This window comes from Numida meleagris, chromosome 9 (assembly GCF_002078875.1).
Source record: "Numida meleagris isolate 19003 breed g44 Domestic line chromosome 9, NumMel1.0, whole genome shotgun sequence".
Lineage (NCBI taxonomy): Eukaryota > Metazoa > Chordata > Aves > Galliformes > Numididae > Numida > Numida meleagris.
Window position 1 is genome coordinate 14234855 of NC_034417.1, and position 12744 is coordinate 14247598.

The 12744-nt window shown below is 48.5% G+C and overlaps 1 protein-coding gene across 44 annotated transcripts in view; it reads left to right on the forward strand.

Moving 5' to 3' along the window:
- The window catches only part of CHD2 (chromodomain helicase DNA binding protein 2), a 111933-nt gene that overhangs the window by 23091 nt on the left and 76098 nt on the right, over positions 1 to 12744 (forward strand). For 30 of the 44 annotated variants that reach the window (XM_021406887.1, XM_021406885.1, XM_021406889.1 and 27 more), the window contains 4 exons: positions 713 to 841; positions 1291 to 1464; positions 4573 to 4665; positions 7155 to 7362. The gene's annotated coding sequence lies outside the window, so the exon portion shown is untranslated. The other 14 variants (XM_021406903.1, XM_021406913.1, XM_021406918.1 and 11 more) reach the window with 10 other exon arrangements.

The window sequence follows — 12744 nt, forward strand, 5'->3', positions numbered from 1 at the left end:
GAAGGGAAGGGAAGGGAAGGGAAGGGAAGGGAAGGGAAGGGAAGGGAAGGGTGCTACAGGAGGATTCATCTCTTTGACTGAGATTTGCATGCTTACAAATAAACAAAATCTCTGTTTTCTGATCACAAGGACTCCGTTGGGGCAGTTCCCTTGCTCGGAGCAAGGACCTTGCTCAGCTCTGTGCAGTGTAACTTGTTTGGGATGTTCTGGAACACCTCTGTTTCTCACTTGCAGCGGTACTGCCGCTTACTTCTCAGTTTGTATCGCTCCCTTTTGTCCTACGACAAAACACCATACATCCAAACACGCACACGCTCATCCGAAGGCCCAGCGACGTGAACCAGTCCGGAAGCTAAAGGCATCATCTATTTCCCGGCGAGTTTTTCCCGCATTCCTCGCTTTTGTTCGTTCGTTTAATTCTTTTATCCCCGGCCGTTCCGGTTCCGCAGCAGGGCAGTGGTGCCGGCAGGTGGCAGCCGCTCGTTTCCAGCGGAGCCGGAGCGGTTCCCGGTGCGGGAGCGCACGGACTGGGATCCGTGAGCGGAGCTGGAGGAGCTGAGTTTTATTTGCTCGCCAATTTTGCGCTTCATTTCGTTCTGTCCATTTGAATATCAGATGTAGTTTAATTCTCCTGGCTGTTAACACGCTGGGCGAGTACGCTACTTGAATTCCCAATTGCTTTTTTTTTTTTCCCCTTTTTTTTCATCTGCAGAAGGCATGGCTTAACTCAGAAGGCAAAATTACTTTCCAGTTTACTGCAGTGGGCAAAAGTGTGTGGCAAAGACGCTTCCTTTTAGCACGCTGTGTTGGCTTTGGTTGACCTCTATCTCATAATACATAGGTATGTAATAGAGGACTTGCACGGCTGTGATAGGTGTTAGACAAACAGCACAGCCAGACAAGCAGACGTTCTTTTTTCTCTTCTGATATTTGTCTCAGAACAGGAGGGATTTAGGCCTGCTGGTATCAATCCGGTGAAGCATCCAGAACATTTCTCATTTTCATTATTTCTTTTTGTTTCTTCCCCTGTTGGGATGTTTGCAGGCGTTAAGAAGTTGTGCAATCCCAATGACTGTTTTAACACATCACCAAAACAATTCGTACTTGCAGCAGCCTTCAGAGTCATGGTACGGCTGCCTGCTGAAATAGTTTTATTCGTTGATGATAGAATGTTTCTGTGTTTAAACAAGACATCCTGTCACGAAAAAAAGCCAAGATGTAGCTTTGGCTACAAAATTCCTAGCAGAGAAATGGCATCTCAGGGCCAATTTCATCTCTGTGTATTTCCAGGAGGACACAGAGGACCTCGGCCTTTCACGCTGCCAGCAGGACTGAGATGTGGACCCAGCTGCACAAACCTCCCGGGGCTGGGATGGAACAGGGCAGCCCCAGACTCATCATGGAGAAGGAAATGGGACCAGTGCCGCACGCTGAACGGTTTCTGGCAACCTCATCTCAGGAGAGGTGGGTACAAACCCTTCAGTCTCAGTTTGCTGATGTGGGTGTGAAAAATCTGTCTTCACATACAATGGTGGGATGGCAAGGAGACATAGTTAGACTCAGGGATGCCCAGAAAGCCCATCCTCACAGCACTGCTTTAGTCTTTAGCCTACCCTTGGCATTTACATTCCTTTCTTCCCTAAAGGTTTTACATTTATCCAGTGTAATGTGTCAGTGTGGTAGGGCTGTGCTGAGCAGAGGGGCAGCCCTATTACCACCACCGCTGGCATTCACCAGCACAGCTGTGCCAACAGGACATAGGGCTAAGGCTGGGGTGCTGATGTGGGATCTCCCCACCTTCTCATGCCCAGCCAACATACCAGTTACCACCTTCCAGCTGCAATCAGGGCTGCTAGATGGGCATTATATGTGTTCTGGAAAGCAATATGCGTGTTCTAGCATATTCCCCCAGAGCAGACAACTGCGACACGTTTCTTCATGAGCAGGAAGTAAAGCTCAGTTTCCTGCAAATCCGTGTTCTATTTAACTGGATTCCACCACAGCCATCCCAGCTCTCTGCCCACCCACACTAGGCAGGCAGGAAGTGCTGTGATTAAGCACGTGCTAATTGTCAGCAAAAGCACTCATGCGGGCTGGGGGGGCCGCAGGATGGCAGATGGGCACGCTCACAGCCTCCCCACCCCCTGCTCAAGGGGATGGGATTTGGGGGAGAAAGGCAGAGACTTCTGGTGGGTTCGTGCACATTTCAAACGGGGCTGAGGTCGGAGCTCAAAGCGTTGCAGGGAGGCACTGGCAGATGGTGCAGCACGGCGTTTCCATGGGGAAGCAAGACAGCAGGACTGAGCCGAGCTGAGCCGGTTACAGTCTCGTGTGATTTTGCAAGATGTCCACTTTCTGCATCTCCCAAACATCCTCCCCAGGTCTGCAGCTGCAGCTTGTCAGCACAGCAAGCAGGCTCCTGTTGGCTGTTTCTGCACTTGGCCTTTTCTGGGCTAACACAGAAATACAGAAAATGCATAAATATAGAAACCAGAAAAGCAGTTGTGTGAGTGAAAGAGCTGGTAGCATCCCTCCTGAAGTTCCTCATCCTATATTTCCTTGATGTCTTCCTGCCCCCCTAGGTGGTCAAAGCTTCCCCAACTTGAAGGAAATGCAGAGCACGCTGTGGTGGCCACACTCTTTCTTCCCCACGGCTGCTTCTGCAGGCTCAGCAGAGAGGCAGCAAGCTGCAAGAGGAGCTGAGGCACTGCAGGGCTGCTCAGCAGCTTGTTACGAAGGGCCTGAAGCTGCAGCTCAACAAACATCTCCCGACATGCTGGGGGCTGGCACCTGACCTGGCCGAAAGCCCTTGGTGTCACTGTCACTGCTGCACAGCTTGGCAACCTGCATGGCCACGCAAGCACCGCTGCCAGCTCTCTCTCATGGGTCTGGACCCAATTAAAATGACTATTAACTATGGCTCTCATTAGTAAGATTGACAACGACAACTTTTAATCACGCGCTTGGCTTGCGGAAGAGGTGGAGGAGGGAGCGGCTCACTTTTCCATTTACCACGGATATGCTCTTAAAAAAGCAGCTACAAAAATTCCCTGCGAGTAATTTGAGTGCAGCGCAGCTGGATTTTAAAATTCAAGATTTAGGCCTGAGAAGGACAAAACATGTTCTAAATCCCCACGTTCTCTCCCTAGGAGGATGAATTTCAGCAAGGATCAGGTTCAGTCAGGATGATTTTCCACACTGGCTTTTGTATTTCTGCCAGGACTGAATTTTTACGTCCCATTTACAATGGTGGGGGGAGAGTCGAGGTGCTGACATGGCTTCACCCCCACAGCACCGCTGCTGAAGACACACATGGAGCTGGCCTTGGCGGCTTACCCAGGGCTCTTGGGAAATAACTGGCAGCTCTAAAAATAAGCCCGAGGAGAGCAAGCTGCTTGCACCGAGCGGGTGCAGTATTGCTGCCGGCTGCACTGCAGTCCCAGGACACTGCCCAGGGCTTCTCCAGCATCGCTGCCACACGATGGGGTTAATGGCTCAAGGTGTGCTGGGAATTGCTGGCCTGATTTATGAACGCCTTTATCTGATATACCAGGTGCATGAAAGGGAGAGGAAAAACAAGCTGAGCTGGAACAGCCCTGAGTGGCCAAGGGTGGGGTTGATCAGAGCGCAAAGACCAACCACAGCCAAGCTGCGCCGTGTCCCCCTGTCCCTGTACCAGTCCCTGGGAGCTGTGCTCCCCAAGGGCGCTGCCCTTCCCTCGCCTCCTGCTGTGATGCTCGTTGTGCCAGAAACCGCACGAGTGAGCCCTCCATGCAGCAAGCCTGCTGCAGGTGCTGGCTGCGACAGTTCTGCTCGGTGCCTGGATGCAGCAGGGCTAGCACTGCAGGAAACAGCCTCACACTGAACAACACATGGTGTCTTCAGCTGCGGGCAACATCATTATCTTGATTTTGAAAGAAACCAAGGCCAAACCTTTGAGCAAAGCTGAACCTGGTTGTTTGCAGTGGGGGGAACTGCAGAAATCAGGAAGCGCTGAGGCTTGCTCAAGCAGAAATGCTTGCTCAAACCGCAACAACTAAAGGGGAATTTAGGAGAGCCAGGGGCTTTTTACAAGAATTTGCTCTCTTCACACTTCACACTTGTGAGTTTCTCCAAGGAAGCAGGACGGTGGGAGCGGAAATGTGAGGGTTGCTCAGGGGTCTCTGTGGGCAAGATAGAGACAAAAGGCAGAGCACTGTGGGCTTCACAAGAGCTGGGAAAATGAATTCAGAATGAATATTCACGTGGATTCCTATACCGTTGGGAAGAGTGAGCATGAGATGCTTTAAACTCAGAACGTGTTAAGGTGGAAGTCCACACCGGTAGCCATGCCAGCTCACGCAGCCCCTATGGCACGTCCCCTGCAGCAACGTCCAGCCTGCCTGCAGGAAATGTGGTTATCCAGTCACTGGCTGCATTTGGTCTTTCCCTTATGACAACAACGTCCACTATGTGGAAACCCAGATAGCATTAGCAAATTTAAAAAAAAGCCAACAAAGCTGTGACACATCTGTTTTCAGCTCCTTTGTGCATGGTTACTGAACTTAAACCCTTTTGCTTTCTTTTTCTCAGAGCACGGCCTCAGCAGTTCAGCAGAAAACACCAGCATCTCCATGGGGACAGAAGCACAGGGCCACAGCTCACTCCAGCCTCGGTTGCCGGCACGTAGGTCTCTTCCGAGCCCAAGATGAGCTTTCACCCACAACGCACGTTTGTGGTTCTTCCAGGAGGTCTTTGTAGCAGCATTACGCAGTGCTGGAGGGTTTCATTTCATTTCTCTATACAGCTGTAAAAGGCTTCTCGGAAACCAGAGATCGTTGTATTTGACTTGAGTTTGCTTATCTGCCAGAGGCTGTTTCAAGTTACTCTTTGCAGCCATATTAAATGAATCCCAACGTGAGAAGGAGGCAGCAACAACAAGTTGCTTTATCCTTGTTTAGAAGTCCCTGCTTCTAATTACGTTCCCTCCTTATAATCATTAATATCAAGAACTACAAAATGAGGTCAACCTCTATTAAATGTAATGACTTTGCCAGCAGAGTTTGCGATGAAAGCGGCTTCACAGCAAAGGTTTCCATTTAGGGGGGAAGCTTCTGTTTTAAGAAGTCCCCTAACCCAGTGCAGTGGCTTCATTCTTCACGTGCTGGTTATAACAAAATGCAGAGACTGGGGTTGAGATTTTAATCAGCAAAAACCAAGAAAAACAGATAAGAGAAAAATCTGAACATGCAAATTGGGAACACAAGAAAATCAAAAGACAGGTTGCTGCAGGTCTGGCAAGCAAAAACTTAAACTACAGAGAGGATTGCGAGGTGCATCCTTGAACCAACCCAGGGTCATCATGAGCCACAGCTGCATGCAGTGAGAGCATAGCAAGAGTGGCAGGTTTGCCTCATTTCCCTGTAGATAACTGGGAATTCCCTGCACCTGGTTCCCCATAGGTGCCCCCAGCAAGCAGACAGGGTGCTCTGTTTCTTGTGGAGGTGACGTGAACCTTGTCACAGATACAGGAGCTAATTTTGAGATGTGAAAGGCTGCTGGCTGTGTAGCAGCACTGTTGTGTTGCTGGTGGGGGAGTGTAGCCCTGTCCCAGTGGTAAGTCTGTAATCTCTAATGTCTGATTTTCACCTAGAAGTAGTATGCAGCTTAAATGGGGCGTGCAGTGACAGTGACAGCTATTTGCATGGCTCTTTAGCTTGGCTTTAAGGTAGGCAGGCACAGGGCTGCCTTAAGAAATTGGCCTCTTTTTCACTTGAAACTGGAGATAAAGATGGCCGTGATTTTTCAAAACAGCTGATAAAAGCCTTGTGACTGGGGAAGTAAGCTTGTTCTTTCCTTAAGGGCTCCCTGCAGCTGGGCAGGCAGAGGATCACTGTGGCTTCAGCTCCTGGCCACTGTTAGCTGCCCCACGCACGGGTTGGCATGAGGCTGTGCTGAAAGCAGCTCTACCGTGTCTCCCCCTCACTGCTCAGCTCTCTGCTCTCCATTTCTACTACTGCAGTCTGCTGAAATACCATGCAAATGCTCTCTGCCTTATTAATGCCCCAGCGTGCCGCTGACGCACTGCAGACCGACCTTCCCCGTGAAAGGGGATTCTCGCCCTTTAAGAAAAAGCCCGCAGTAATTTTCCATTGCCCTGCTCGCTCTTGCCTACGTGGCAAGAATTGTTTGTGGAGGCCGGAGCGTGGCGAGCGCTGATCCCGCTGCGTTGCCTGGGCGCCCGCCACCCCGGGTGGGATTGGGATTCTGTCCTCGTGCAGCGGGTGGGTGACGAATGCTGCCCTTCTGAAGCAGCCTGGGGTTGGAAACACCGAGGACCTACCCAAATTTATGATCATAATAGATTGGGAGTTATTGCCTGTGATGATTTTTCTGCCTTTGCACAAGGAATTGCCTTATTAAAATGAGGTTCTATAGTCTGTTTGCCATTGTAATAGTTGCTTCTGCAAGGCAGTGTGTCAGATCACAGAAATCATACTAGCAAAATCTCTTAAATCCCCCCCGCTTCTGTTGTTCTCATTTAATAAACGAGATGGATATTAGCTGCTCTGCAGCCTGCTAAACAGATTTGCTGGGCAGCCCCTGGGGTGCCGCTGGGCGAGTCCCTGCCGCAGTCCGTGGAGAGCTGTGGGAAATGCCTGAAATATTTGCAGCATGGTTGGCAGAATGTGTAGCAGCACAGAGGTCTGGCTTTACGTGCTTTATCTGCCTGCTGATGCCAGGCAAGAGCAACAGGCGTTGTCGTGGTGGCTCAGGGATCATTTATTTGTGTGAGGCTGGATCTTTCCATTAATAGCACAGCTCTGCGTGCTTCTGTTAGCTGCCTGCATTGTCAAGGATTCTCCCTACATCAGTGAGGTCTGCCTCTTGTGTCGGGAATGACCAAGCACCCAGATGCTCAGGACCGAGCTTCTACATCCTGAGGTCACACTTCCCCCTCATGAGTAACTTGGAGGTTAGAAACAGCAGCTTACCCACCTGTGTGCTGCCTGGCTCCCTCTGTTCAGTTAGCTTTTTGACTTGTCTCATCTGTCCTTGGATTGTGAAAAATTTCAGCTGCTGCCTCTGAGCAATCTTAGCCAACCTTGGTATGAGCTTGGCCTTTGAAAAGTAATCATTAGTAGTGTCTGTTTTCCTTTTCGCTGTATTTTCAGGCATGAAAAGCAGGAGGTCTGGGCTCAGGAATTTTCCAGCTAACCCAGCAGCCTGCAAAGGGGGCCCCTTGCTAACACCGGTTTGGCCCCGTTCTGCATCGGCTCCGACGTGCTGCCGCTGCTGGACTTTGCTTGGCACAGTGCAACGCTGAGGATCAGGTCTGCCAGGAGCAGGGCTCGCCTCTTCTTGGAGCAGGCAGGAATATGGGTGAGTCACTGCCTTGCCTGAGGAGTGAAACCTTAGATCCTGGTTTCTTAAAACTTTGCTTTCAGAACTGTAGTGGTTTTGAAGGCAGCTCGCACTCCTGGGGCTCTGCTGCTTCTCAGTCGTAACATCAGCTTTCATATTTTTCATTTCTCTACCTTTTAGAAACACGTAGAAGGGAATACCCGTTTTTGCATGTGCTCAGAAGTCCGTAGGATCACGCAGACTGTCTAGGTCAGAGCATACAAAACCACCTGGCGTTGTCCATCCTTCTCCGAAGCACAGCCTTCATACTGTGGTCCTGCCAACTTCTATCCCCAGCAGTCAGGGCTCGTGTTCTGTACAACCACTGCAGCAGGAACTGCTCAGGGTTCTTCCACAGCAACATGACTAATTAAAACAGTATCAATTTCCACATATGACACTAGAATGGTCTTTGGGGGTGATTTGTTTAAGGAAGCCGAGAGAAGCAGAGGAGGAAAAACATACAACAGAACACAGCGTGGTCTTCCAACTTTTGTAGCTTTCAACTATTTAATTAAGCTTAAGGACCTGTGGCCATTTTGTAAATGGTTTATCTGATTTCAAAGGGTTTGGATACCTCAGGAGATATTGCTGCCTTTGAGAATAAGACTTCTTATGTGGGTGCTTCAGTATGAGCTTAGCTTCTTCCTGTTATGTTTGCAAAATGAAAAAAGATGACACTAAAAAATTCCTCAAACATAACTTGTTCTATTTTCCTTCATGAGTATTTGATATCTAAACCTGACCGTATTTTATTTATGTAATAGATAATTTCATTATCTATTTGTTGTTGTTTTGCTTTTTACAGTTTATGACTTAAATCTACCAGTTATTTCCAAGTACTCTGTATTTATATTTATTCAACAGCAAGTATGGGGTGCTGTGACCACATAACTATAACAAAATGAATTTGGGTTCCTTTCGTTACAAAACGTTCTAGGGCTGCAGACACAGACTGAATGTATGATAAGCTCTGAGCACCGAGATTACAAGAAAAACTATCTACAAAATCCTACAGATTAAGGTCATGCATGAGTTACTAATTCTCCCTCCTGTGAGGTTTGATTGCGAGATACAGTCAGCACCCACTGACTTCTTAAAATGAGATGGCTTGAAAAATTGACCAGATTCTGTCAAATTTGCTTTGCTGCTAGAAGAGCCGGAGGTGTCAAAGAAATAAGAAACTGTGAGGAAAGAAAGAAGCAGGGACCAAGAGAGGGTCAAAATCCCTGCTGGCTAGCAGCTTACGGGTGAAGAAAATCACTAAGACTCCTCTTTTTTTCTTTTCTTCCCTATCGGAACTTGATCTGCTGTAGAATTACGGTGCTCGCTGCAGTGTTTTTGGGGCTGGGACTGAGGCTCCATAGTGCCAGAATCTGCATCCTTCCAAGTAAGAGATGTGAGAATGGAGAAAATGTGAAGAACAGAATAGAGGTGATAGGAGAAGCACCTTGATACTACAGAAAATTCAGTCACAGTCTTCTTCCACAGAGGCAGAGATCTATCAGTCCACAACTGTATGGGGAAAGGCAACAGCAGAATGCACTTTTCTACCTCAATTTGCTGTTATCTACATTTGGTCAACATGTTTCCCTGTGATCCATGCAGCAGGTAGCACTGGGCTCATCAACTTAGAGAAAGTATTTTTATTTGTTACATGTAAATATCTTTGAAAGGTGCCAAACTGGATATCCCTCTAGCTTATAAATTTTTGCTTGGTGTCGATTTGTTGTGCACCGTGTGCCTTTGTGCTTGCTTACCTCCTGTTACACCTTGAAGCAACATACCACAAAGCCCTGGTTTGCTGGAAGTTAAAATTGGGATTGCTCTCCATGGGCCAGCCCTATGGGAACGACTTGGAGTAACTCATTTTGCCAAATGAATGAGGTGTATCTCTGCAGAGAGCAAAGCAGTGTGTCTTTAATGGTTAAATATCAGTCAGTTGCACACATATCCCTCTTGAGATAACCTGTGGCTGTAACAGTCTCATCCTGCTGGAGCTGTTATTAGTCTCTCCCTTTCTTCATGATGCCTGTAACTAGGGCACGCTGCTGCCTGGCTGCACATCCCGAGGGAGCCTGGTGGTGTTTGTGCAAATGTGATTGGGCTGCAGAAGGGGTGGAGAAATGCAGTTCTCTGTGCGGGATATATTTAGTGAATGCAGCTGTGGGAGGCAACAGGAACAAGAGAGCTCTTGTACTGCCAGGGCTCAGAGCTTGCAAGCCTAAATCTGCTATTTGCTTTGCAATACATTTCTTCCCCTCTACAGGGTTTATTTGAATGTAGATTTGCACTTCAGTGTAGCCAGAGGTCTTCCTTGAGCTTAGATATGAGATGTCACAGTGCCAACCCTGTTAGCTCCTTCTGCATGCCCTGTGTTTTTTTTCCTGGGCAAGGAGGGAGATTTGACCTCCTTTTCTCCATTGGAGAGGTTAGTGTTGTAGGAATAGGTCTGTCATGTATGCTGTAGCTCTTGCCTGGAGTGGAAGCAGCCCTGGGGCACTGGGATAGCCTCTCCCTAGCAGTAAGTGGGGAGTTTAGGGCATTTCGTGGTGCCATATAAACACTGCTGGTCTTCCTAGCTTCCCTGACAATCTGATCCAATAGTCTCTTGTACGTCATGGAATACAAAGAGAGCACAATAATAGGTCTCCCGACCTGCCAGGTCAAGTGAGAGCCTGCTGCTGTTAGGTGCCCCGACGTGTCCCTGGAGGAAAGCGCTGAGAACAGAAACTTTTGTTGTTGTTGTTTGCCTTGTTCTAATGCAGTTGGGGGTGGAAAAAAAATAATCGAGGTGAGTGCACAGTGAACTGTGTGTCTGGGCACAGGAGATTATGAAGACATGTATGTTTAGAGGGAGACGGGTTGCATCACTGCTCTCCCATTCACCGCACGCACAGAGGCGTTGTTCTGCCTGGGGAGGTTGCGTAGGAAATGCAGTGCATCCCCCATAGGATGGCACGGATCTGGAAATGCGTCCAGCTTTATTAGAAGTGGTGTGCTTCAGTTCTGGATGTGGTCCTTTTGTCCCTACGGTCCCCGGGAGTACCAGTGGTTAGTTATACCTCGGAGGCATTTAGCCAAGCACTGACAATAGCAGCTGCCAACGACATGGGGCAGCGCTTTCAGCCCCTTGCCTCCCCGAGCCCGTGCCTGAAGCTCGAGTTTCCCCGCAGCGAAGCGGTTAACTCCCCGACTAATTGGCTCCGAGAGCTCCAGCCCTTCGCAGCAGATGACTGCAGGCGGGGGGAGCTGCTCCCTTCCCCCATCACAGGAACGACCGCTGTGCCGAGAAACCCAACACCGCGCGGCCCCGGCCCGCAGTGCCCCACGGCGGGGCTTCGTCCCGCAGCACTCGGGGGTGGAGCGGCTGCGTGGGTCAGGCTGGGGTTGTGCAGAAGGTTCTGCCCGCAACACCTACGGCCTGAGTGCACGGAGAGAAAAATGATAGCGAAAACAAAAGAAAGTGGTGTTTGCGGCCTCCTGCGGGACGCCGTGCGCGTTCCCAGGCGGTGGGCCGAGCCGCCGCCATTTTGTGAAGCGGCGGTGGTGCGGCGGGAGGAACCATGTTGTGGTGCGGGAGCTGCTCCTCGGCACCGTGTGGAACGAGAGAACCGCCCTTCTCTCGCCCTCCTTTGGTGCAAAGGATTCTAGATTCACTTACGATAATAATAATAAAAAAATCACATATGTATAAAATAAATGTCAAGAAAGGAGAGTATGGAACATAGTTATCCTCGGGGATTAAGTGAGCAGCAGAAAACAAAGTCTTCTCAGGAGGCTGCAAAAATGGCGGAGGTGTAACGTGGCTCTCGCTGTGGGCTTAGCGACAGCCAGAGTGACATGGTGGCTGTGTGCACAGCGTGGTGGGGCGTGCAGGGATGTGAGGTGTTTCAGCTGGAGGGAAGGGGTGTTTTTAAGCAGTGTTTGGCTCTGGTAGGAGAAGATGGCTGCACAAAAAGCAGTGCTTTTTGATGTGGCTTCTTGGTGTTGAGATAGATAGTTTTGATCTAAAAATCTCAGGCTGGCTGCAGCTGTCAGAACTGTGTGTTTGATCAAGAGAATATGGAGATTTTGTCAGGAACGTGGCCGGACTGACTCCCTTTCAGCAGACAATCCCTAGAGCAAAAAGCAGTGTTTCTGTCATGGGCCTCCAGTGTCTGAGTTTACTTTCTTTGCTCCCGGATCTTTCCCTTTCAAAGTACATTATACAGCTCGTTTGTTTAATGAGGCTCTGGGAGAGGGAGCGTTAATGCTGGCTTTTGGGAATACAAGAGAGCTTGCTGCATATGACTTTTTGGTTTTCTTGTCATTGTTTTCTGGTTTCAGATTCAGGAAAAGCTGCTCATTTATTTTTCATGCAGCTGTATTTTTATCCTGGCTTCCTAACGAGGCAGAGCTTGTGAAACGGTGCTGTTGGAGGCCTTCAGCTTTTGATCTGATGCTCTGTTTCCAGAAAATTTCAGTGAAGTTTGAGGGAAGCTGTGGGCTATAGAAGCAAATCAGAGCTTCTACTGAAGAAATACAGAATGAGTGCAAGGGCTCATTTCTCTGCTTTCCTTGCTGCCCAAGCCATCAGTACCTGGCCAGTGATGCATAGCACAGAAATACTTAAGCCCATGCTGCGTGGCACCCAGCCCTGCTGAGGACAGGGTGACAAGCTGGGGAAAGGAAAGGACCTGTATGCAGCACTGGGATTTCAGACAGCTTTGGTCATAAATAAAACCGAGAGTCAGATTCTTCCATGTTAACTGCAGTTTAGTTTTGCAAGGTGCCTGATCTCCTGTCTCTGGCTCTAAAGGAGTGTTTCCTTTCAAATTTGTCGCCAAATTGAACTGCCTGAGGCAGTGATTCCTTCATCACAGAAAAAGAATGGAAGGAAGCCTTTTTGCAACCTCAAGATCATTATTTTCTTAATTGCCTATCTGTATTCTACTTGGGTTACCTTAAATCCACAGGTCAAATGTGTCCTGAAAGCAGTGTGCATCGATTGCCAGCAGTATGTGCAGCACAGAGCTCTGGTACAAAGTTCATATACGTCTTTGGTTTGTTTTTGTAAGGCTGCATTATTATGATAAAGAATATAGTAATTTTGATTTATAAAAATTACTTTTCCAGCATATGCTAACACACTTTTCTGAACCTCTCAATTAGGTGTTATTCTCTCCTAAGCTTAATTCCATATTAGCATTACTGGAGTAGACTTTCTGCGTTTAAATAACTGATCTTCATTTTTTGTTCCAGTTTTCATCATCTTTGTGTGTGTATATGTATATAAAGATAATCCTTTATTAATCTTTTAAACATAAAAGTTTTTGTTCATGCAGCAGAAGTTCTGACTCCAAATATTCATTATCAGTA